General features: G+C 44.6%; 1 long non-coding RNA gene across 1 annotated transcript; it reads left to right on the top strand.

Moving 5' to 3' along the window:
- Positions 1 to 14,955: 14,955 nt before the first annotated feature.
- Positions 14,956 to 22,318, top strand: LOC119037773 (uncharacterized). The gene is made up of 4 exons (XR_008391612.1): positions 14,956 to 15,012; positions 19,146 to 19,291; positions 20,011 to 20,205; positions 20,805 to 22,318. It is a non-coding gene; the product is annotated as an uncharacterized LOC119037773 (long non-coding RNA).
- Positions 22,319 to 22,647: the final 329 nt, after the last annotated feature.

Below are 22,647 nucleotides of genomic sequence, written 5' to 3'. Positions count from 1 at the left end.
TAAACCATGCAACGTTCATCTCTACCAGCTCCGAATTTCACAGGAGTGTCCTCACTCTTTAAGCCATTTTCTGTGTTGTGTTGAAGAGCCTTTGTAACCAGGTAGCCCCTTACCAACCAGCCCCATTTCTCACCCCTGCCTGACACCAGCACTCTGACACTATAGGACTAGCCTTCTCTACCTGAAATCCTTTCAATGGGCTTTTCCCTAGAACACTGAGAGTGACCTGCAAGCTCCCACCACCCATGTTCCAGCCCCTTCCTTCTTCCACATGCGCTCCCTGAGCAAATCTGCTCAGCCGAGCCAAGTCCCAGGTGCTGGGGATGCTTCTGTGAGGACAAAGGACAAGCCCACTACTCACAAGGGCACCCTTGAGAGCTCTCCACAGTCGACCTGGTGCGCAGTAGGGACAGCGCACATCCTCCCGGCTCCAGGCCCCTCTCTTCTGTGAAATCTCTTTCAACTCCTGTTAACTAATTATCCTATTTCTCTTTCCCCTACAGCACTTGTCGGCTGTTTCATATAATTCAGTGTGTAATTTTATTTTGTAAAATTCTCACAGGTGTAAACGCTGCACAGGAAGCCATGTTTTCCATATCTTCATAACCCAGAGCAGACGTATAAAATGCTTATTGATTTCAGAAGAGTGCATCCGAAAGTCGGGTCTGTGTGAGAAACTTTCTGAGGGAACGGAACTCACCACTGCCCTTTGTCACCTGCCCCGTGGGCGGGTTGACCCTGTTGGGAAGGCAGCACCAGCAAGGACAGACTGATTCACCGCTTGTCCAAAGCCAACCACAGGGGAAGCCATGCTCAAGGACATCTTCCTGCCGCCAGGGAAAGGCGAGTGTCTCCTAGCAACCAGATTCCAGTGGCTTCCTGTCCTTGGGAGCCAGTTCCTGCTCACTGCTTTGTTGCCTCACTCAGGGCTTGCATTTTGGCATGGCTGTTCAGGGCACTGATTCTAGATTCTGAAACTTTAGGAATAAGGTCTGATGTGCAGGCTACCTGAGTGGCTTAGAGCTGAGAACCACTTCATTCATTTGTGTTTCCAGCAATTGCTGGTGACTTGCATGAAACAGAATGTGTTCTTTCAGCTTAAAAAGGGTGAATACATTTTCTCAAGATTTTATTTATATCCAAGCAACTGGCTTGAAAGATACATAAAGAGAAAAAAGCATACATTTTTTCCATCTAATAATCAAAAAGTACTCAGACATTTTTTAAAAAGGTGCACTATCATTCAAAACCTGTTACAGCAATAAACGTTAACTTGGCAAATTCACTGATGTAGAAAGAAAGGCAAGTCCGAAGTGAAGAAAATGACTTGAGGTCCTTAAAAATTTTGATGGTTTGAAATTCTGTCTGTTGAGATATGGTGTGAGCACCAGCTCTCTCGGTCGGTGTTCTTTCTAGAGATTTCCAACCTCAGTTTTTTTATTTTATGGAGCACTACATTTTTATTTGACTGGGATTAAATTCAGTAGCTAATGTTGCTCTTTTAGTTTTCTTTTGTTCTTATCAAATATTTGTCAGAACACAGTGAGTTACTTACTCTTTTTAAAAAGAAGTATTCAGGCTTCATGTGAACAGCTCAAAACCAACTCTAAATATAGCTTTAATTTCAAAAACCCTATAAATGTAAGTTAAACTTGTGATTACTTGTCTCTTTCAAACAAGAAAACGGAGAGAGAGAGAGAGAGAGAGAGAGAGAGAGAGAATATGACTTCAGCTCCCCGAGTTGGTCGCGTGCTCAGAACACTGTGAAAACCAGAGCTGGTCTCCAGTAAAACCACAGGCGCCCGGTGCTGCCCGCACCTCCCCAGCAGCAGACCTGGGCTCAGGAAGTTCGCTGCCTCTCTCTAGTCGTGCAGTGAGCTTGGTCCCTGTGGAGGTCTGAGTCCCTTGAAGGCCTCCTTCACTTCATCCCATTGCCCTCCCTGTATCCCAGAAATCACAGGCACAGAATCACAAGATTAATTCTAACTATTTTGGTGCTGGCAGAGTCTCACTAAACCTATCATGGGGCTTTTTCTTCTCAAGGAAAGTAAGGCTTTCCCAGCCGGCTGCCATTGGCTTCCATCTTTCCATCACCCACTCTGACATCTGACGAGTTTTTACTAAGGGGGTGTTGACTGTTTCCCAGAACAACTCACAGGCTCTTTGATGTCCTCTTTCGGGGTGCTGTATATTTTGTTCCAAGGGTGCAGAATTATTCATGTGGTTAAAGCAGAGCACTTCCCATTACCCTTGGCTTGCTCATTAAATGACCTTGTATTTGGATCAAAGCTTTCCTTATTGTCTCAGGTTGTTCTTTGTTCCCTGAAATGGTCAGGACACCCCCACCGGCTATCTTAGGAGAATCAATATTGTTAAAATCCATGAAGAACTTTTGGTGAAAAGAAAAAAATGGCTCTGCTACCCGTTTGTCTGAGTTCTGTTTTCTTACTCTTTTTGCTATACGACTCTGTCCACTCGTTTTGATACCAGTTCAGGTAAATTCAGCTTGATCTCATTTCTCCAAAAGGGGGGAAATTAACCTTAACTTTTTTCTCTGGCTCTTTTCAAATATCAGCTTGCAGTTGTAGAATAAGCGGAGGACAGCCACGGTCCCGGGAAGGCAGGCTCCCCTGAGCCAGCATTCAAATCCCTGCACAAGACATAGATGATTCAAGAATAATAGGCCTGGGTCTCAGCCTTAATCATTCCCATTTTCATCATAGTTTATATGATAATTATAAGTGATCAAATTGATTAGGGGTTCTATAAAGCCAAACAGATTGGCAGGCAGTACAGAATAGTGGTTGAGTAATTGCACAAGGACTTTACATTCCCATAGAACTGGAGTAAACTTCCAGATCTGTCCTTTACTATCTGCGTGACCTTGGCAAAGTCACTTGGCTTCTCTAAGCCTGGTATTCCTTAACTGTAGAAAAAGGATCATGATAACCACCTGTGAGAAGGTCAGTGTGAGAATAAAGTGAAACAATGTAACAAATAACTTAGCATAATGCCTGCAACCAGGTTTACCGAATAATAGGTTACAATACAGAGCACTTTGATATATATTGGTGCATTAGATTATTTTATCAGTCATCTGTTACTTCTGTACAAAGCACTGTGCTGAGTATGAAAAATCCACCCCCCAAATTTGAACTCTCTCTTTCCCTCAAAAACTTTATAACCCAATTGCTAATTGAGAAACAACACACAAACTCATAAAAGAAAGAGAAGTCCAACACAGCTTTTCCTGGAGTGCTGTCCATTCTGAGCCAGGTCCAGATCTGAAGCTGACACACGGCCTTGGTTACTGCACCATCTTGCATGCCTCACCACCCAACCAGGCCGTCGGTGAAATGACATTCAGCTCTCATCCAACAAGTGTTTATTGACAGCTACTCTGTGCCACACCTGTGCTGAGTGATGGGTGTGTCAGTCTTCCTTGGGTTTGTTTTATGTGGCATTACCGCGTTTGTTCAAGCATTTCATATAAATCAACTCTATTAACCCTTCAACAAAACGAGGGGGGGTACCAGCATTGGGCCCATTTTACAGATGAAGAAACTAAGCACAGAGAAGTTAAAATAACTTGTTTGCGGCCATGCAAGTACTTTGCCGCAGAATTGGATCAGAAACCAAACAAAGTAGGGTCTGTCCTCAGAACCTTATGCTACTGCTTTTGGACACCACTTGGTCACAGGAGGAGACCGTGTCGTGTTTCTGGCTTGGTTTGTTTAATCCTCTTTTCCTGAAACATAAGACTGAGACTTCCCTCCTTCCTTTCCTTTCAGCCCTGAACACTTCAGAAGGGGCTGTAAAATCCTCGTGGACACTAGTTAGACCCTCCAAGCAGTGTATCATCAGTTATCATGTTAAGGCAATCTCGCTGTTTTAAATGAAAATTACAAACATACTCTGACACATTTAAAACCTCTACCTTAAGGGAGGTGTATTTCATAACCTAAGAAAACAGATGTCTAACTGGAAGGCTGCTGTAGTCTTTGAAGTATTATTTACATTGTCTTAAGCACAAATTACTTCTAAAACTATCACCTGGTAGAAGAATTAAAATTAATATGCTCCTCTTGATTTCTGCTCTTGGGCATACGTTTCCCTGTGTAAAAATGCGCTGGAATACGGAGGGCTGAGACCCGAACTCGTCCGTCTGTCCAGTCCTGTGTCTCTTGTGGAAGGTAAGAACGGACCCATCAGGAAGAGCCAGCGGGAGGAAGCAGGCTTCCTCAGACCCGAACCCCCCTTTCTTCCCCGTGTTAGAGACAGCAATTGAAAAGGAGGAAAACAGAAAAATGGCCTCACATTCATAATGGGAAGCACTGTAAAAAGAGAGAAATGGCTGCCCACTCGTCTCAGGACACGCGCTTTCCTGCGGGGAGTGGGTGCTGTCCTTCCTGTGCTCTTGGTAGGACCCAGCCCGTCCTGCACACACGCGGATTATGGGACCCGGCACTAAGTTTTATCCCTGGTAAGCAAACTACATCCGAAGAACAGAATTGCTCCCTGGAAGTTGAAATCAAAGAGCCCTCGCGAGGAGCCGCACGCACACAGACTGGAAGAGCACACACATGTGCGATGGAGGCAGTGGGGGGGGGGCAGCCACCCTGGGGGTGGCTGGAAACAATGACAGACTGCAGAATCCGAATGTGATGTGTGGGAACACACACACACACACACACACACACACACACACTTGTGAAAAACATTGCCAAAATCTCTCAAAGCCAAAGTTTAGAACACGTGCTCTGGATGGAGCAACAGTCATTTCAAAATAACCCCATTTATGATTTCATTCCTCATCTCTTTGATCACTTTGGCACACTATTTAGGAAATAGCAGAGAAAGAGAAACGTGATGCTAGAGACAGAAATTCAATTATAAAACAAAGCCACCCACCTTGCTCTTGGGGTCAGGAAGCACAATGGCCTTCTTTTGCTGCAAGAATGAACTTAACACCAGTGTGTTAAATGATCACATATATATTTTTTTAAAGGAAATAGTTCTTTTTTAAAAAAGCTGCAATAGCTCAGTCCTCGTAGCAAGTCTTACCAAAAAATAAAAATTAAAATTAAATAAAAGCAGCATACTGTGGTCCTTTGGCACAAGGCAGAAAGCAGAGTCCTCAAGTCACTATCCCCCCGTTTTGCAAAACAAAATAAAAAGCAAGAGCAAAAGGTGCTTCCTGGCAGAAGGGGAAGGACCTTAAAACACCTTATGCCTTCCTGGTTCCCTCCCAGTGCCTTCGCTGGGGTGTGGGCTGTAGAAGCCGTTGGGATCGACACCAGTGTCACCATCCGCTGCTTAAATGCCACAGAAGTACACTTAGAATGGAGAAGAAAGTGACTGACACGGGTGTGCTGAGCCAGCCCCACTGCCCCTAGAACAGTCTTTAATGCCCACACAAGGAGAATAAAAAGAAAGCACATTTTGCAATAGGATAAATTCTTTTTTTTTTTATTGAGACCGCGGAAAGTCACATGACCCTGCATGTAGCCTTTTAGGAAAGCAAACGAAACGGTAAAGAAAGGAGCGGGGGCTGCCTCTTCCTCCCGCCGCCCGCCTCTCAGCCCGTCCCGCCGCGCGTCCACATTCTTCTGGGCGCATCTGTGGAGCTATTAAGTGGGATAATCCCTCTGGCCTTTGATACATTTCTGGACATGATTATTTCATTACTCGCAGTATATCAGTAGGATCATAATAAAAAGGACTTCTGACAACCTGCCAAGAGTTTTGTGGCCTTGTAAACACAAAAGTGCTCTAATAAAATTTTATTAAGTGTTAAAAAGTCATAAAAAGTGAAATAACATAAACTACAAAATTTACTGTCCTCAGCAAATGCTGAAAATATCGTCCACAGTAAAATTAAATTAGCATGTAATAGACAGAGAAGCAGTGTGGAGTGGATTTAAAAGAGGATCCAGGGAAAAATGACACGGTAACCCAATCTGGGTCACGGGGATTTAATTCAGATTTTTCTCCCCAAATGGGAATAAACGTGCAGATTACAGACGAGAGCTCCGGGGTTACTGGAGTCTCACACATTGATTGTCAATACTTTGGAAGAAATAATATATTGCAGATTGGAATGAACGGGGAGAGGCGCGGGCGCGGCGGGGAGCGGGCGGAGAAAGGGCGCCCACTAGGGGGCGCTGCGAGACCGGGAATCCCCGCCGGGCCGCGCGCCGCCGGCTCTCTCCTTGCCCTTGCCCTCCTGAAAATCGTATTTACACTTCTGGGTTGGTTTTCTTTCTTTCTTTCTTTTTCTTTTTTCCCCTCTCTCCTGTAACATTTTCTTCAAATCGGAAAATGAAGTGGAAGTCAGGCTTTGCCAGAGACGGCCCTGGGGCCCCAGTGTCGGAGACCCGGGGAGCTGGCACGGGGTGCGCCGCTCCCGCGGAGCCAACCCCCGGGGACAGGGTGTGGCCCCCACCGGCTCCCGGGCGCGGCCGCTCCGCCGCCCGGAGTCCCGCTCCGCCGGGGCGCGGGTGCGCTCCGAGCGCTGGTGTTGCTCGCCTCGCCGCGGGTTCAAGTGCATCGCCGGAGTCGGCGGGGTGGGGAGCGAGGTCCCGCCTGCTCAGACCCTGGTCGGCGGTGACGGGAGCCCGCGGCTCCTGGGACCCCGCTCCGCCGTCTTCCCGGCCGCGCCGAGCCGCCGGCCCGGGGCGCACACCGGGGCGCACGCCAGGGCGCACAGGCGGACGGGCACCGGTTAGCTCTCCTCCTTCGCCCCTGCCGGGACCCGCAGCCGGGCGGCCCCCCAAGTCCAACGTGGAGGCTCCGCCTGAAAAAGAAGTTGGACTTCCTCTCCACGCTGCTCCGAGTGGAACCTGGAATCGGCAGGAAGCCGTTCGAACACGCAGCCTGCGCCTTTGCAGTCAACTCTGGCTTTGCTGAAAAGAAGCCGCTCCCACCAAAGTCTTGCCTCCCCCTCCCCCCGAAAGCCCCGCGCAGGTTCGTAAAGAGGGGTGCGAGATCTGAAAAGTACGTCTTCTAGGGAGAAAGATGTCGGTGACGGCACCTAATAAAAGATGGGGGCTTTCTAGCTGCAGATAATCAACGGGCCACGTCTTGTTTGCATTTCCAAAATGATGGAAACGCTGCCATCTGAGAAGTTCATATTAGCGGTCAGTGGGAAGTTAGAGAAATAAGGAATAATTAGGCAGTGGCACAATGCATGGCTCCATTTCTCCTTAGGGACGTCCAAGGTTTTTAGCTGTATTTAAGAATTAGCCACATTTTGCTAGAAAGTAAATATTTTTCAGTAAACCTGTTGCTCAAATCCAGAAGAGGCCATTTAAAGTTATCACGTAAGATCCCCCAGTTTCCTAGAGAGCCTGGCACAGGTCACTGGGATGATGATTCCTTATATATTTAATTTTCTGATGGCAAGAGCATTTGGTTTTTGTGTGGCAACGTAATGTTCGAGGCAAATAGACTGCCCGAGAATACTTTGCTAAGCCATGTTCACCTGACACTTCTAACCTAAAATAAATATAATTAATTTATAGTGGGAATTATAGCACCATGTTTTAGATTTTTCGGTATGTTATATGAAAACAAACGTGTTCTTTAACAATTTTTTAAAAAACCCTGTTTGTTTTCACTTGCAAAGTATTGAATTTGAAATAGCCTAGCCTGGAGCATTGAAGTTTAAAAAAAAAAGCTGAACAAGTCCATTTAAATGTGGCTTGACGTTTCCTATCAAAGACTTTGGAAACTAATAAAAACAGAATTAAAAGGAATGGATATGCAATTCCTTTTTAACGCAGGGTGCCTGCCGGGAGGGGGAAGTCCAGACCGCCCGCCTGTCCCGCAGATGGGCCGCGGTGAGTGCGGTGGCCCGGGCTGCTTTGAAAGGGCCGGGCATGCAAGTTTGTAAGAGTGTGGAAGCAAATGAATTTCCTCAAAAGCTTTGTACTTAACATTTTATGGTAAACATTTCTTCACTGATTTACAAAGTTCAAGAGAAATCTTTATACTTGTAGTATTTTGTTCTGTTTACATGTCAACTGAAGTGCATCTGTCCTTCAGAAAAAAAAAAAAACACTTGCCCAATTATTTAAAAATAACACCATGACTAGGATTTTGAACTCTCTTCAGATAATTTTAAAAATTTTTAACAAGAGTAGTACAACCTTATTCAGGGAGTTTAGTGTATGGAAGAGGATTTCCAAACCTATAAATGCAGTCTATATAACATTGCAATATCAAAGGATTTTGTAAAGAAACTTAGGAATTACTGCACTTTAAGTGAATATAAAATTGTGTTTTAAAGGGGTTCACCCACACTATTTTCTCCCTTAAACAAAATCAGAGACTATTTTCCATTCTATATAAATGCTAGAAAATTATTACCATAATAACCATCTGTCGAGACGGTGGATACTTTTGAATGTGCTATAAAGAAAAAAGAATATTCTCAACCCTTTATATGTTTGAGGTACTTGAGGAGGCAAAGAGAAGTTTGTAAAAACCTTTTACTACTGAAATCTACAAGACCATTAAAATGTGCAAGTAATTTATTCTAAGTGACTGAAAAGTATTTTTTCCAACTGCTTTTCACACTTTGAAATTTTTATGTGTACTTTAATTAGTACCTTTCTTTTAAATGTTAAATGTTCCAAATATGTTGTAGTGTTAGCTGGATGAGAAAAGCATTATTGGAATTGGTCATGTTTTCTTCCTGCATAAGCAGTTGAGAAATATTTTCTTTTAATCTTTTATATTTACATGGCATAAATCTGAACATGTACCTTGTAAGAGTAAAAAACAATCCGATTTTCTCTCCTAAAACTTGACATTGATCCTCATCATATAGTTTTTGTGCACACAAACTGCTACTGGAATCCATTTGGACTTGACAATTTAAGGGAAATTTTAAGACAGTGAAAGTTTTACTTGCAGAAACATGTACTGAAGTGTGAAACAGTTAATAGCCAAAATTAAATCAGAAGGTGTATTTGTAGCATTCACTGGTTTGAATGATAATTTTAAAGGTAGTTTTTCCACTAAAAAAAGATTTCCTAGTGCTCTCTGTATTTATGAATATCTAAATTATTCTACCCTGCAACTTAAAAACTCAATAACCAGATACCAAATTTATGTATTTTTAAGGTGATTAAGAATAAGGATATGAAAAGCAGATTGGCTTCATGAAAGAAGCCAGCATTTAAAATTGTATTTTAAAATACAAACTTCATTTCACTTTCTGACAGAAATCTTGTGGCCAGCTCATCAGTTTTCCAGATCAGTTTTAAAGCAGCATGTAAAAACTACCTTTTCCACATTAGAAGTTCATATTTAAGTTTCCCTAACTGCAAAATCGCTCTAAAACAGAGTGTTTTATGTTAAGAGCCATTTCATCTGTTGGTCCCATTGATTACATATGAATGTATAAAAATCTTGTTTAAAGACCAGTAAAAGTGAGGAAATTCCAAGTCAAGCTGGCTAATTCCATTCATAATTCACCCCGAGTGCCTGATTTGGGAAACTTGCAAACAGTTTATGGCTATTCATACAAAACAAGTTGCCTTGCTTTGTAAGGGCAGTGGAGTTAACTCTGACCTCCTTGGGCAGAGAGGCTTCAGTTGATAAAACTATGGAATGTAGGTTAAGTTATTTGGTTCCCCAGGAATTTTCCAATCTCGACCCTTTTTGGATTTTTTTCTTTTTGAAAATGTTAACACGGAAGGACTTTTGTGTTCTAAGATGGGGTTGACTTTTCCCACCCATTTCCTTCCCCTGACATATTTGTTCAGCAATTCTTTTGAATGCTGAGGGCCTACAGTGAGAACATGGCAGACACCGTATATCTGTCCCCTTCAGCCATTCCTGTCCCCAGCCCTCCTTTTATTCTGAGAGACTTGGGCATGAATTTAGTGCTCATACTCCCGTGCTTCAAACTGCTGCAGCTACAGCCCAAGCACTTTTGAGGGCTGGCAAGAAATCTGTCTAGACTTTGTATTCTGAACTGGAAAAAAGCAGTTGGGGAATTCTCTGCCTTGACACTGGGAAGCTTCCAGACTGTCTTTCAAACCTGAAGCAATCCATCGGTTCATATTTCAAGGCTATACTGTAAGTGGATGCCTTCCCCTTAGTTTTGATATTCAGGAGGACATTAAAATATTTTCATAGAGTTTTTTTACACACCATAATTGCAATTTTAAACCAGGCTAATTATAAGGGTGAAAACTGGCCCCAGAGAGGCCAGTGCATAGTAAGGCTGTGTGAACTCCAGTGACTTTTCAAAGTAAGACCTTGAAAACGTGGGTTTCTGGTGGAAAAGCCTGCCATCTACTTAGAGTAGGAATCTTTAGGACCAGTTAATATCCACAAAACACGGTTCATTAAACTGGAACAAACATAACGCTGAATTCCTGGCTCCCCGTTTGCCTGAATGTAGGTCATTTTGTGTCCGTACAATTTAACGTTTGAAGGGATTTCCTGTCTTTGAAGTCCAGCAGTTTGTCACCTGTTTGGATGGCCTCCTTAAAAGTTGGGGCTCTGTTCCTACTTTGAAAGACTTCGTGACTCCATGTTTCCTGGCTCAAGTTTCCCAGCTCACGGAGGCCGAGGTACCTGCAGCTGTGGGACTTGCCTTACGAGTCGGCGCCTGCAAATCCCATGCTCCGGGCTTCGTTCCTCTAGGTCAGAGCCTCCAAGAAGAGCCTGGAGCCACACACTCACCTAGGGGAAGCCACAGAGAGGTAAGCTTTCCTGAGGAGGAGCCATATATCAACACGCAGAGCTTTTGAGAACCCGAGTAACTGGCGCATGCTCATGCAAAACACAACCGCGGAGGCCAGACGTGCCCTGGTGGTGAGACCCAGGGAAGGGATGAGCCGCATTTCAATGTGCTTCCAAAACTTGTTTAATTTTTACTTAAGAGGGCATCCTATTGCGTCACTTTTTATGACATGGATCCTACAGTTAAGTATTTCTAGTGAAAACTTGCCTGTTTCTAGTGAAATGTCATTTGCAAATGAGCAGTATGTTAGGTTACAACTGTGGATTATTTCTAGGAACTGTAGTGTGCTTATTTTTACCAAATAATGCAACATGTGCCAAACCTCTTTGTCAACACAAACACATTCTACAAAAAAAAATTAAATCTACTTGCCTTTTAGCCTTTAGCCCATTCACCAACTAATCACTGCAAAGACGCTTCTCTTTCAAAGAGGTTTACTAATAGTTTGAAAGCCTCGGCACAAATTAGGCATCTTTCATCCCTAAGACCATTTTTCATCTTAGTATTAAGTAAACATTTAGAAGTTTATGAGTTTGGGAGGGCCCTTTTCAGAGAACTAGACTCATGTGTTCATGAGATTAAAATATTCTGATACATGCTGGGGGGGAGATGAAAATAGATTTCAAAACAGGTCTGGTTTAAGGTCACAATCAAATAAGATCATGATCAAATAGAAAAGAAAGTAGACAGAAATAGAGCATGCCAAAGGAGGGGTATGGAGCTAAATTCTGCATGTGATTCCTTTGTAATGAATTGGAATGCAATTTGGATGACTTGGCATTTTCTTTTTGTGGATATTAATCACTTTGATCCATCCAGTTTCTCTAGAAGAAATTGTAGCCACTGTGACTGAGTCTGCCCTCCTGGGTTGCTTTCTGGCTAGTAGCATGGAAATCATCTAGGAAAAAAACATACCACCTTCAAAGCTTCCACCTGAAGGACACACCGCCCGTGTTGCTCACAAAGCAAGTGGCACTGTCCAGCCGAGGAGGGAGACCCAGATACATGCATTTCCCCCAGGTGCTCAGGGATCTTCCTGGTCCCTGCCCTTGGCAATTCTAAGCCAAGTATGTGAAAGCATAAGAACAGATGCTGTAGTTACCAAATGAAAATTCTATCCCTGGTCACACGCTCCTGCACCTTTCACACTGGGAATATCTTCCAATATTCCCTTGATTACATCACAGAAGAGATGAGAACGAGACAGTTGGAAACAGTACCGAACAGCTGAGCATCTCCGCAAACTCGGAGCACTTACAAGTTCTTTGAAGTCACGCAGCTGCTCTTTCTTTTTGAAATTGTCTTCAATGAAACCCCCCAGACCCCATGTCTACCTTTAAAGCATCGGGAGTATTTTAATTGGATAATAACCATTCATATTTTCCTTCTGATAAAAGGAACTAGGAATTAAATTTTATGATGATTATAAACTATTACTGGCTCAAGAGACAAGAACAGTTATGAAAAATATGTCCAACATATTTGGCATGAATACGAATTTAGACTTCTAAGCCATTCATCTTAAATATTCAAGCAACTTATTAAAGTTTATAAAATAACATTCACATAATGATAACAAGGCAACTTATAATAATGGTTGATATATCATCAATATTGCAGCAGGCTCCATGCCCAATGGTGATGCCGACTTGGTCTTTGCCTGCTGGGTTTATGATAAAAATAGATACACTATTGAAAAAGAAGAAAGATGGTAACAGATTTTGGGTATCTGAGCATCTTAGATCCCCTTTGGCCACTGATTGTGTTAACAATGCTTTTAACATGTATCACGTCCCTCTTCTCCCTCCTTTCTCCTGTTTCTTCCTCTGGGTTTTTTTTTCCCTTCCTCCTCCAATGACAGTTATAAATCAGGAGAAAGAAAAGTTATGTTTGCAAAATATGAACACTGGACTTTGACTGCTAAATATGGGGAGTAGATCTGATGAGAATGAAACTGTAATAACTAGCAACTGTTTGACGACACGTTCAGGCTACGTGGACATCACATGCTCACCGGAGGTAACGCGCCCCGCTGGGCCCAGCGTCGGTCGGGTCTGGGGTGTGGTCCTCTGAGAGCAAGAGCACATCTAGCTTTGAGTCGGTGCTTCCTGCTAGCCCCCATAACCAGTTAACGCTCACAGTAAACTTTGTTAATGAATTGAAGGCAACTAGGGAAATTGACAAATTTCCACAATGTGGTCAAAAATGAGTATGTTAAATGGAGGGGCCAATTATACATATATTTTTCAACATAAGCCCAGCCCTGCGGAGTCCTAGCAGTTGCCACTCAAACACCTACTGTGTGTCAGCGGAATTAGGCCCCTTAGAGTTCATCTAACTGGAAGTAGTTTGTTTCACTTAAGTACTGATGCTTTTTAGCTGGACTCAACCTCTGTTATGATTACATGGGAACCCCCAAATTTAACCTCTACCCTTGGGCCTGGGTTTTTGTTCCCATTTCACTGTGTGACCTCTCGCAAGTCACTTCACTGGTCCGAGTTTTGGCTTCCTCACTTATAAAACTAAGGCAGTCATGCCTTTTCGTAGCCTTGGGGTGAATATTCATAAAGCATCTGGAGCACAGTTGGCCGCCAGTGCGTACCTGTTACTGGAGTTGCAAGGAAAAAGCTAGATTGAATCTTTGATCTCACAGTTGTTCGGTACCTGAAATTTTAAAGATCTTTCGAGAAGATAGAGAGAGCATCTAACTGCATAGTATACATACTAGCATCTCATTTACACTAAAAAACGACAATCCTGAACTCAAACTTGAGATTTCAATGTTAGCCAACCTTCCCTCCTCCCATAGTGATCTGAGGGGAACTATTTCTGTACAGCACAAAAGGACTTAATTCTTTTCATTCCATGTGATAACCTTTATGGACAAGTCAGGTTAAAAAAAGACCCAAAAGCCTTGAAATACACATTTTTTTTAGAGAAGGAAGAAAAGTAACGAAGAGGAAAGGATGTGCTGATATATTTCAGGGGGGCCTATAAGTAACAAGAATGGCAAAGCATATGGAACTTTTTAATCTGTATTTTTTAAAAACTTGTCTAGGAAGTAGCTTTTATATGCGAAGATTCATTCCGTGATTAGTTTTACAAACTCTCAAATATAAGGACCGAGAACAGAAATGCTGGCACACCTCTAACCGAGCTGTGTGACTGGTGTCCCCACCACATTGTAGCTGATAAACCAAACAACCTTGGGCTCAGTGCCGCACGTCACAGGCGACAGAGAGCGCCCGTAACTTCTATGTCTGAGCCGATTGTAACAGCCTGACAAACTGCTTGACGGAGACCAGCAGCGAAGCCCATTCGTTATTGTTTTTCCCCAATAAGGCCTCAGTAAAACATCATCTTTCTTAACTCACTTCACAAAACATAGTTTACTGAAATGCACTGAGATTTTTGAACTGGAGCCGAGATAGGACCCTATTTTATGTTGATCCATTCAGGGCTCCTTGAGAACTGATGAAAAAGCACTGGGAAAATACATGAATGAAGTAATCATTATTGAAACTGTTCATATTGTTCTCCATAACAACCGCAGAAAGAGATGCTAATGACATCGTCCTCTAGAAATAGAGCTGTTTCTGCATCTTACTTAGATGTCAGTACTGACCATACTGAGGTTTGGAGTTGTTTGTATAGTTGGCCAAACTTTACTGAATTTTAGTTTTCAGGTTCTACTGCATATTCTTGTGGCAATTGCCTAATTTGGGGCTATATTGGAAATATGCCTTTAAATTTTGGGTATTCTGCCTTTGTTCTTCATAAGTGCTCAGCCATTTTACACGGATTTTTGTTTTTTTACTTTTTGCTTGAGTTTACTCTAAATTATAGCTTGACAATAACTCTAAAGTTTAGTTCTTCCACCTGGCTTTCCCTGATGACCTGCATATGCTTAGATGTCCTCATGTATAAAGTAAGACTCCGTAAAGAGTCCTTCTAAGATTGCCAAGTATCATTGTAGTATATTTAATAATCTGAACCTAAATCAGTTGGTCCATTCTGGAAGACCCTGATATATTCTGATCCCTTTTCTAGGTAGGTAGGGAGAGGGTAGGTGGGACGTGGGGTCCTTGTTTGCAAGGAGAGGACATTCTGCTTAGGGTAACAAGGTGTCAGTTTATTTAAGAAAGTAGAACATTAATTGTGTGCTGTGTACCTTAGTGCTTTAGGAGATCAAAGGAAGAGATCAGCAGACACAGGACAGAAGGAACCGCTGAGGAGGTTCTCCAGAAGAGGTGGGCTGCAACCGTGCTGAGGAAGGGTGGGTAGCTTTGGGTGGGTGAAAAGAACATTTCCAGTGAGGGGAACGTCGTGGGTGAAAATGCTGAGGCAGGAATGAGTTCAGTATGTTCCTAGTACTGAGTGGATCCCAAGAAATAGTTTCATTTGCACCCTCTGTGATAACTTCTTTCTTGTTTGTTTGGAGTTAGCCAGTTCTCACAGGGACAGATTTGACGCTCTGTGCACATTGAGGTCTACTTCACTTTACCTTTTCACCTTGCTCCTCTCAAATCCCATTAAAATGCTGTTTGAGACCATTTTGTTTTCCCCGGCCAGGCCCCCCATTGCTGAATCTCTTGTGGATCACGTGTGAGGCCTTCAGGACAACCCCCCACCACCACCACTACGAGCCTCACGGCACCTCTGTGCTCTTCTCACTTTTCACAGCCCAGCTTCATCCACCTGGAACTCACCATGTTCCGTCTTGTCTGTGGCCCTTCGCATAAGCTCAGGACTCAGCTGAAACATCACTGCCCCAGGGAGACCAGGTTGGGTTCCTCTACTATTTGCTCTCACAGCTCCCTGCAATAAGCATATTTTGTTTTAATTACATACTTCATATCTGTCTTTCCCATGAGACTATAAACATCTTGCAGTGAGAAACTATTGGCTTGGTCATCAGTGGCCAGCATAAAACCTGGCCCTATTTATTCATTCAAAAATTCCTGTTAAACGCCATGTGCCAGACCCTATTGCAAAAGGAAGCAAAACAAGCAAAAACTCTCTGTCCTTACATTCTGCCTGGAGAGGCAGACACTAAAAGTAGCTGAAAACAGAACACATAGTATGCGTATATTTATAGTCTAAGAGTAAATGCTTAGGAGAAATATAAGGCCTGGAAGGACGACAGAAAGTGCTGGGTACAGGGTGAGGGGGCGGCTTTATGCAGGACGGAGAGGGGAGGCCTCGGTAAGGGGGACCTTTGAACAAACACCCAGAGGAAGCGCCCAGACGAGCTGTGCAGGTGCTGGGGAGGAGCAGGTGGACTGAGGAAACGGCAGGTGCGCGTGCCCAGACTGGTGTGTCCCTGGAGCACGCAGAGGTCAGGGAGCCGGAGCCGGAGCGGAGGAGGGCAGTGAGGGAGGAACAGCAGTCACGCACATAAATAAGCAGGTGTAGGCCTGTCGTTTATTATTATTTAATATGTGCACTTTGGATTGGGAGACCTAAAGGAACTAGGCTGTGTCCTTTTCTGCTTTAAAAGTTATTTTAAATGACAATTTTAATGATTTAAAATAATACTAGTAATTCAACATGTGCAACAAAGCTCAGTATCCTAAGCTTGTTGAATAAAAGGATACCAGTGCAATCAAACACCCCGGGGGTCTTGTGGAAAATGCCGAGTCACGTGTGACGTGTTGAACGCGTGACCCCAGTTCATGCCTTTGCTGGATAGTCATGTGTGGAGGTGAAAGATATGAAAGTTGGTACCCTCAGTTACCGAAGAGTTTTGCTTTAAATGCCCCTTCATAGGAAAGGCAGGGCAGTGCATGATCATCTAACAATAACAGCAGAGAAAATAGTTGTGGTTTCGTTGTTGTTTTGATTCAGTTCTTCGGGGCCCTTATTCTTTGGCTGCTGTGGCATAATTAGCATTTCAAGTAACTGTTTCACCAGGCAGCACTCAGCACTGTAATTAATGAAGTACACAGGTGCCCTGTGCACGGCAAAAGAGTTTCAGACATACCAGGAGGAGCGGGCAGACAGGAGGAATCCCTTCTTCGAAATGCCTCCCCATGGCTGCAGACCCACGCAGGCCGCTGTGCACGGGCTGTCTGGCCCAGGTCGACAGTGCGGAATGTCACTCAGCACGACTGGCGGGCGCCCTCGCCCCGTCGGCGCAGTGCACACCGGCTTTCCTTCTCTCAACACTTGGCTGCCAGCTGTCCACTCCATGAACAGAGCCTCCTAAGAAAAAGGTACACAGGAAGTAAGGGCTGGATACACACCATGTCACTTTTCAAAATTGGCAAACCCTGGTCATGAGAACAGCTTTTCGAGACTTGGGCTTAGTTTCGGCTCCATATAACAAAGAAAAGCTGTCTTTGTAGTGTGTGTCCAGCGTGTAGGTCACACAGCGGTTCTCCGACTGCCACAGCACGTGACGCCGCAGGGAGTGTAAGTTCGCCAGGGAGATAGACATTCCCCCACAGAGCTGTTGCTGCGTGGGAACTTCGTAGCAGGAGGGGCCGGGGGGAAAGACAGAACATCTCTGAGGAAGATACCGATGCCTCTGTTCCACCCCGAGGCTCAAAGCACATGTTGCGAGGTGCTGAGTCCCTCTCGACATAGTGCGGTGTCCTTAGCATGTGATTGAGGTTTGGGGCCGGCCTTGCTTTCCTCTGATGTCCACCTTTGTCACTGTGAAGGTGCTCAGGCCTTGGTTCTGTCTCAAATCCTGTGGCAATTAGAGCTACAAGATCAAAGTCCATCGCAGGCCTTTGGGCCGGTGACAGCAAAGTTCAGATGGTGCTTTGCACAGGGTCTCGAGTGCCCCTCCGCCACGGGTAAGGGCTGGCCAGGTTTGATCTTGAACTATACCCATTTGGGGAGTCTGAGGTCCCTTGCTGATAAGCTCTGCTGGCAGCGTTCTGCTTTAATTGACGCGCCCCTTGGGTTGGTTCGTTTTCCCATGTCTCAGCACCTCTGGGTGTAACCTTATCTTTCCACTTCATGCGCATGATGGATCCGAGGCTGCACAGGTGACGTTTGTCTTTGGCTTGACAGCTGGATTACTTCCAGAATTCACAACCACGGAAGAAAAGTCCCAAATCCCAGCTCTTCTTATCATTTGACATTTATGGAACAGCCACTGTGGGTGAGATGCTAATAGTGTTAGACACGGTTCCAGTAAAATGAACTTACTGCTTGAAAGTTTGTTCATCTACGAAGTGTAAGTGTTATGAGCAATGGAAACAAATAAATGGCACATGGTACTTGGAGGTGACAGTGAGAGGTCTCTCAGAGACTTGGAAAACGGGCAAGTGGTTGACCTCTGAGCAATAAGCTAGGTAAATAAACGCGTATTTGAAGGAGACAGCGTGCTTCATCGCCCTTTAGGGAAAGCAGTGACAGAGAACAGCATCCTCGGAGACGAGGCCTGCCAGGTGCCTCTCCAGTCGGTCTGGGGCCGTCTTTGGTAGCCACTGTGCCTGTCACGCATTTTCACATTTGCATTTCTCTTAAACATTTTGGTTTTGTTTGTTTAAATCCTCACCTAAGGATGTGTTTATTATTTGGGGGAGAGAGAGAGAGAAACATCAATTCATTGGCTCCTGTACACACCCTGACTGGGAATTGAACCTACAACCTAGGTATGTGCCCTGGCCAGGGATCTCACCTGCCACTTTTTGGTGCGCAGTATGACTGCTCCAAACAATTGAGCCACTCGGCCAGGACACGCATTTTGTTTTTTAAAACAGGAAACTTCATCACCCACCCGAGAGTCATACTCATTAGCATCCCAAGGAACTAATTTGCAAAATATGCCTGCTCTGGGAACACAGCATGACCCACCCTAAAGAAAGGATGTACCCTCAGATGAGGTGTACCAGGACGAAAGTAGGCAGAGGGGCAGAGCTGGGTGATCTGTCTGGAACTGCCTGTGTAGAGAGGTGGTGACGGAGGCCAGGAGGGGAATCACTCCCGTCATCAGGCGTGTGTGTGTGTGGGGTTTGTGTGTGACATGAAGTGTCACCTGGCCTCACCACGGTTTGCATGGAACATTCGCAGTACCCTCCACTCTCCCCTTGCAGGTTGCTGAACAATGGCAGAGCTTCGCAGATAACGTGATACCAAGAAAGTATTCTGCGCTCGGGGAAGGGGTATCCTCCCCTGTGGGCGGTCAGCCTTCTCATTGGTGCATCTGTTTCCTCTGACCGTCTCCGACTGTCCTTGGAAGACTTCGGTCCAAATAATAGCTCTGCCACTCTTATTTCTTCATCTGGGTAACTGGGCTCACTGAGACACCAGGGGACGGCTGCGAGCATTAAACAAGATACCATATGCTCCATGCTTATAAAATCATAAACATTCCACAAGTGTATTTAATATTAAATTTTGTTTCTATTATGATTCCTTATTTCAGAGATCAATAGACATCCACACAGCTTTACAACGTGCTAAAGCTCTTTGAACGTGTTCCTCAAAACGCCTTTGGGAACGAAATGCGCGCTGCGCTCTCTCGTTGACGCTGCCAAGTCCCGGCCCCGCGCGGAGCAGGCGCCACAGTTGGTGCGCATCTTGCAAAACCCGGTCCTAGGGGATGTAAATATGGTCCCTTCTTTGAGAATTTTACTCCATGGTTTGGGTCCAGGATGTCAACATCGCTACCAGCCAGTGAGGACCACAGTGAATTTTATTTTTCTGAGAGGTGATTTTTACATTTTTGGAAGACAAGAGAAAGTCCGAAAACCATCAAAGAAGTCTCAGAGTAGGGGAAATCATGGAGCTGAAGTTGGTAAACTGAAGTCTAATTAAATATTCAGGATTCTAATTTCCTTCTATCTATGAGTGATATCATATATCTAAGTCATAGATTCCTCTATTTTATGATATAACTGACATATAACACTATATTAGCTTCAGATGTACATGTATGTATTTTGGAAGGATCACCACAATAACTCTAGTTAACACTCATCACCACACAGTTATAATTTCTTTCTTCTGATGAGATCTACCCTCTTAGCAACGTTCAAATATCCACCACAGTGTTGTTAACTGTGGTCAGCATGCTGGTCCATTGCATCCCCACGGCTGATTCTGTATCTGGAAATTTGTACCTTTTGACCCCCTTCACCCATTTCATGCACTACCTACCCCCTATAGCTTCCTTTTCTTGCAAATGGGTTTACTTTCTCTACTGTATATGAGATTGTTCAGGTAGAATGAGAGATATATGAAAAAACAAAATAATATCTATGCACATGTAAGATTTCTATCTTTCCCAGACTGAGCTCCTAAAGGACCAGACCTTGCCTCTCTGTACCCAGGGCGCCTGTCATATGGTGGGCAGGCTTATACTGGAAGAACTGATATGCCAGCTAACAGCTCTTTGGTCCTGAGAAACAGTTGCCATTGGAGAGCTTAGCAGACCCAGTGCAGAAACTGTGTCCTGAAAGGGAACGCCGGTGTGGAGCACGCAGGTGAGAGGTGTTGAGCAATGGCCTCAGAAGCTATTGCTGTCTGTGGCTGTGGAGGAAAGGGAATTCAGACTGGGTGAGGGAATGGCCCAAAGCAGCAGTCCCCAACCTTTTTGGCACCAGGGACCAGTTTCGTGGAAGAGGATTTTTCTACAGAGGCAGGAGGTGGAGTTAGGGGAAGAGGGGGGCAGGGAACATGGTTTGGGGATGATTCAAGTGCATTGCATTCGAGCTCAACTCCTGCTGGGCGATGCGGTTCCTAACAGGCCTGGACTGGCACTGATCTTTGGGCCGGAAGTTGGGGACCCCTGGCTTAAAGGATTCCTGGCCAGGTCTTTATTGGGACAGAAGCTGGTGGGAAAAGGCCCCAGCCCCAGCTCTGTCATGCTGTGAATACCCATCTGAGTGAAGCAGGGAAGTCAGGTGACATCAGTTAGGGTGTTCTGCCGAGTGTGGCTGAGTGTGATGGATGGCTTGGTGTGCTGTTTATCTAGTGCAGGTTGGTATTTCACCTCTGTTTTCATTAGACCGGGGCTAAGGTAATAAGTCTTTCCTCTGGCTGAAAAATCTGTCTTTGGCCATTTGTTGATCTTCTTGAACAGGCACTTCAGGAGCTCAGAAGTCACCCTAAAGGAGATTTTGAATGAAAACTTAAATAATGCCAGCCGGCGTCCACTGAGCTCTCAGGCAACATGGGCCGCCGCTGGACCTGCTGGAGTTCTCAGGTGCAGAGTCACAGTCACCCAGAGAGAGCTGGCCTCAGGAGTGGTGCCAGGTAACCACACCTGCAGGAGGCCGAGCAGAAATCGCACTTTATTTCTTTGGAAAGATTCAAGTTTATATGTGAGTCCGGTGAAGGCAGTGCCGTCTTCATGGGCTGTTGCCATGAAGCAAGTGTTGCAGTGGGACTGGAAGTGGCCCAGACTGGGCCTCAGAAATCTCCTCCATGATTCTCTCTCCAGGCAGATCTCCAAATATCGCCAAGCCTCAGTTTCTTCATCTCTCAAACGCACATAATGTTAGTGCATGCAGTGGTTTTAATTGAAAGCACTAATGTCCAGCACATATAACGTAGGCTTCAGTTTTTGTCCAAGGCTGGGAGGAACGAGTTGGAAATGATGACGGGCCCATGGTGCTGCAGCTCAGCCCTCTGCCCAGCCTCTGCCCAGCAGCACACGAGGAGCACAGAGGCAGGTGTTGGTTTGTTAAGCGTTTGTCAAAGAAGCAACGTCCCCGCAACTGACAACAGTCAGGAACTGGCAGGGCCGATTCCTTTCTGGTTTTGTTCACTCATTTTTTTTATGAGCTGATGAGCAGGTGATAGGAATTCTATTCTCAGAGCCCTTGCAGTTGCTCCATCTGGAGGGGACCTGCTGAAAAGTTCTATCCACTCTAGAGGGTGTAGTCGGGCTGCCGGGAGAGAGAGCCAGAATGTGGGATTGCCGGTCTCACCTCTCAGGTCCTCCACTCAGCATGAGGGTCCCTTCCGTCCCGAAGACCCGCGCGGTCATCCCACCTGTCCCATCTGTACCACAGGCCACTTGCCATGAAAAATGGTTCTTACTCAATATAATTAGGGTTAACACACTACCTGATTGTTCTTAACAGTCTGTTCTATGCTTTTTGAGCCAGAATAAATATTATAACACTCCCATTATCTCTCAAAGTGTTTGAGCAATAAATTACATGATACCCAAATACAATAGGTTAGTTTTTCTGTGGGCACCCTCTCAAACCCCAGTGAATGCCTTATATCGGTTGGTAATATCCCCTCTGCCATCAGCTTAGTTGGTTTATGATATACAAAGGCAAGTGAGCAGTTACCTGTATAATTTCCACACGGCAGTCCTTATTCAGTAACTTCGTTCCGGGGTGCTCCTGCCTGAAGTGGGGAGTCCCTACGGTGAACTGCAGTGAACAGAATGTGATGATTCTAATGAGAAAGGGTTTCCCCCACAGTCCTGTGAAGTAACCTAACTTTGGGGCGCTAACAATCATATGTAAAAGCTACTCTTTCCAATAATTCTGAAATAACAATGTCAGCTAATGAATTATTTTTATTCATCCATTGTTCAATTAAACAGTTATTCAATAAATATTTGTGTTATGTTTCTGGACATGGAGCTAGGTATTAAAAATATAAAAATGAAGGACAATCTCTGACCTTAAGGAATTCATAGAAATGGGTTAAAGAGTCAAGCCAGTGACGACAGTCTGGCTCCTGACAGAATAGCAGCACCTACCACATCTCTGGGCCACTAGAGACTACAGAGGGAGGGAGGGCTTCCGAGAGGTGGTGATGTGGAGTGAATCTTGAAAGATAAGCAGGAGTTAGCCCAGCACCAGGTTGGAGGAGGAGATGGTATAAAAAGTATTTTTTTCAGATAGGTTCTAATATTAGGAAATAAAAGAATGAAGACAAATTCAAAACTCAGGAAACATTCT

The sequence above is a fragment of the Artibeus jamaicensis genome, unplaced genomic scaffold, assembly GCF_021234435.1.
Source record: "Artibeus jamaicensis isolate MK-2021 breed Jamaican fruit bat unplaced genomic scaffold, CSHL_Jam_final contig_391, whole genome shotgun sequence".
NCBI classification, from domain to species: Eukaryota; Metazoa; Chordata; class Mammalia; order Chiroptera; family Phyllostomidae; genus Artibeus; species Artibeus jamaicensis.
This window is presented reverse-complemented; position numbering and strand designations above follow the sequence as displayed.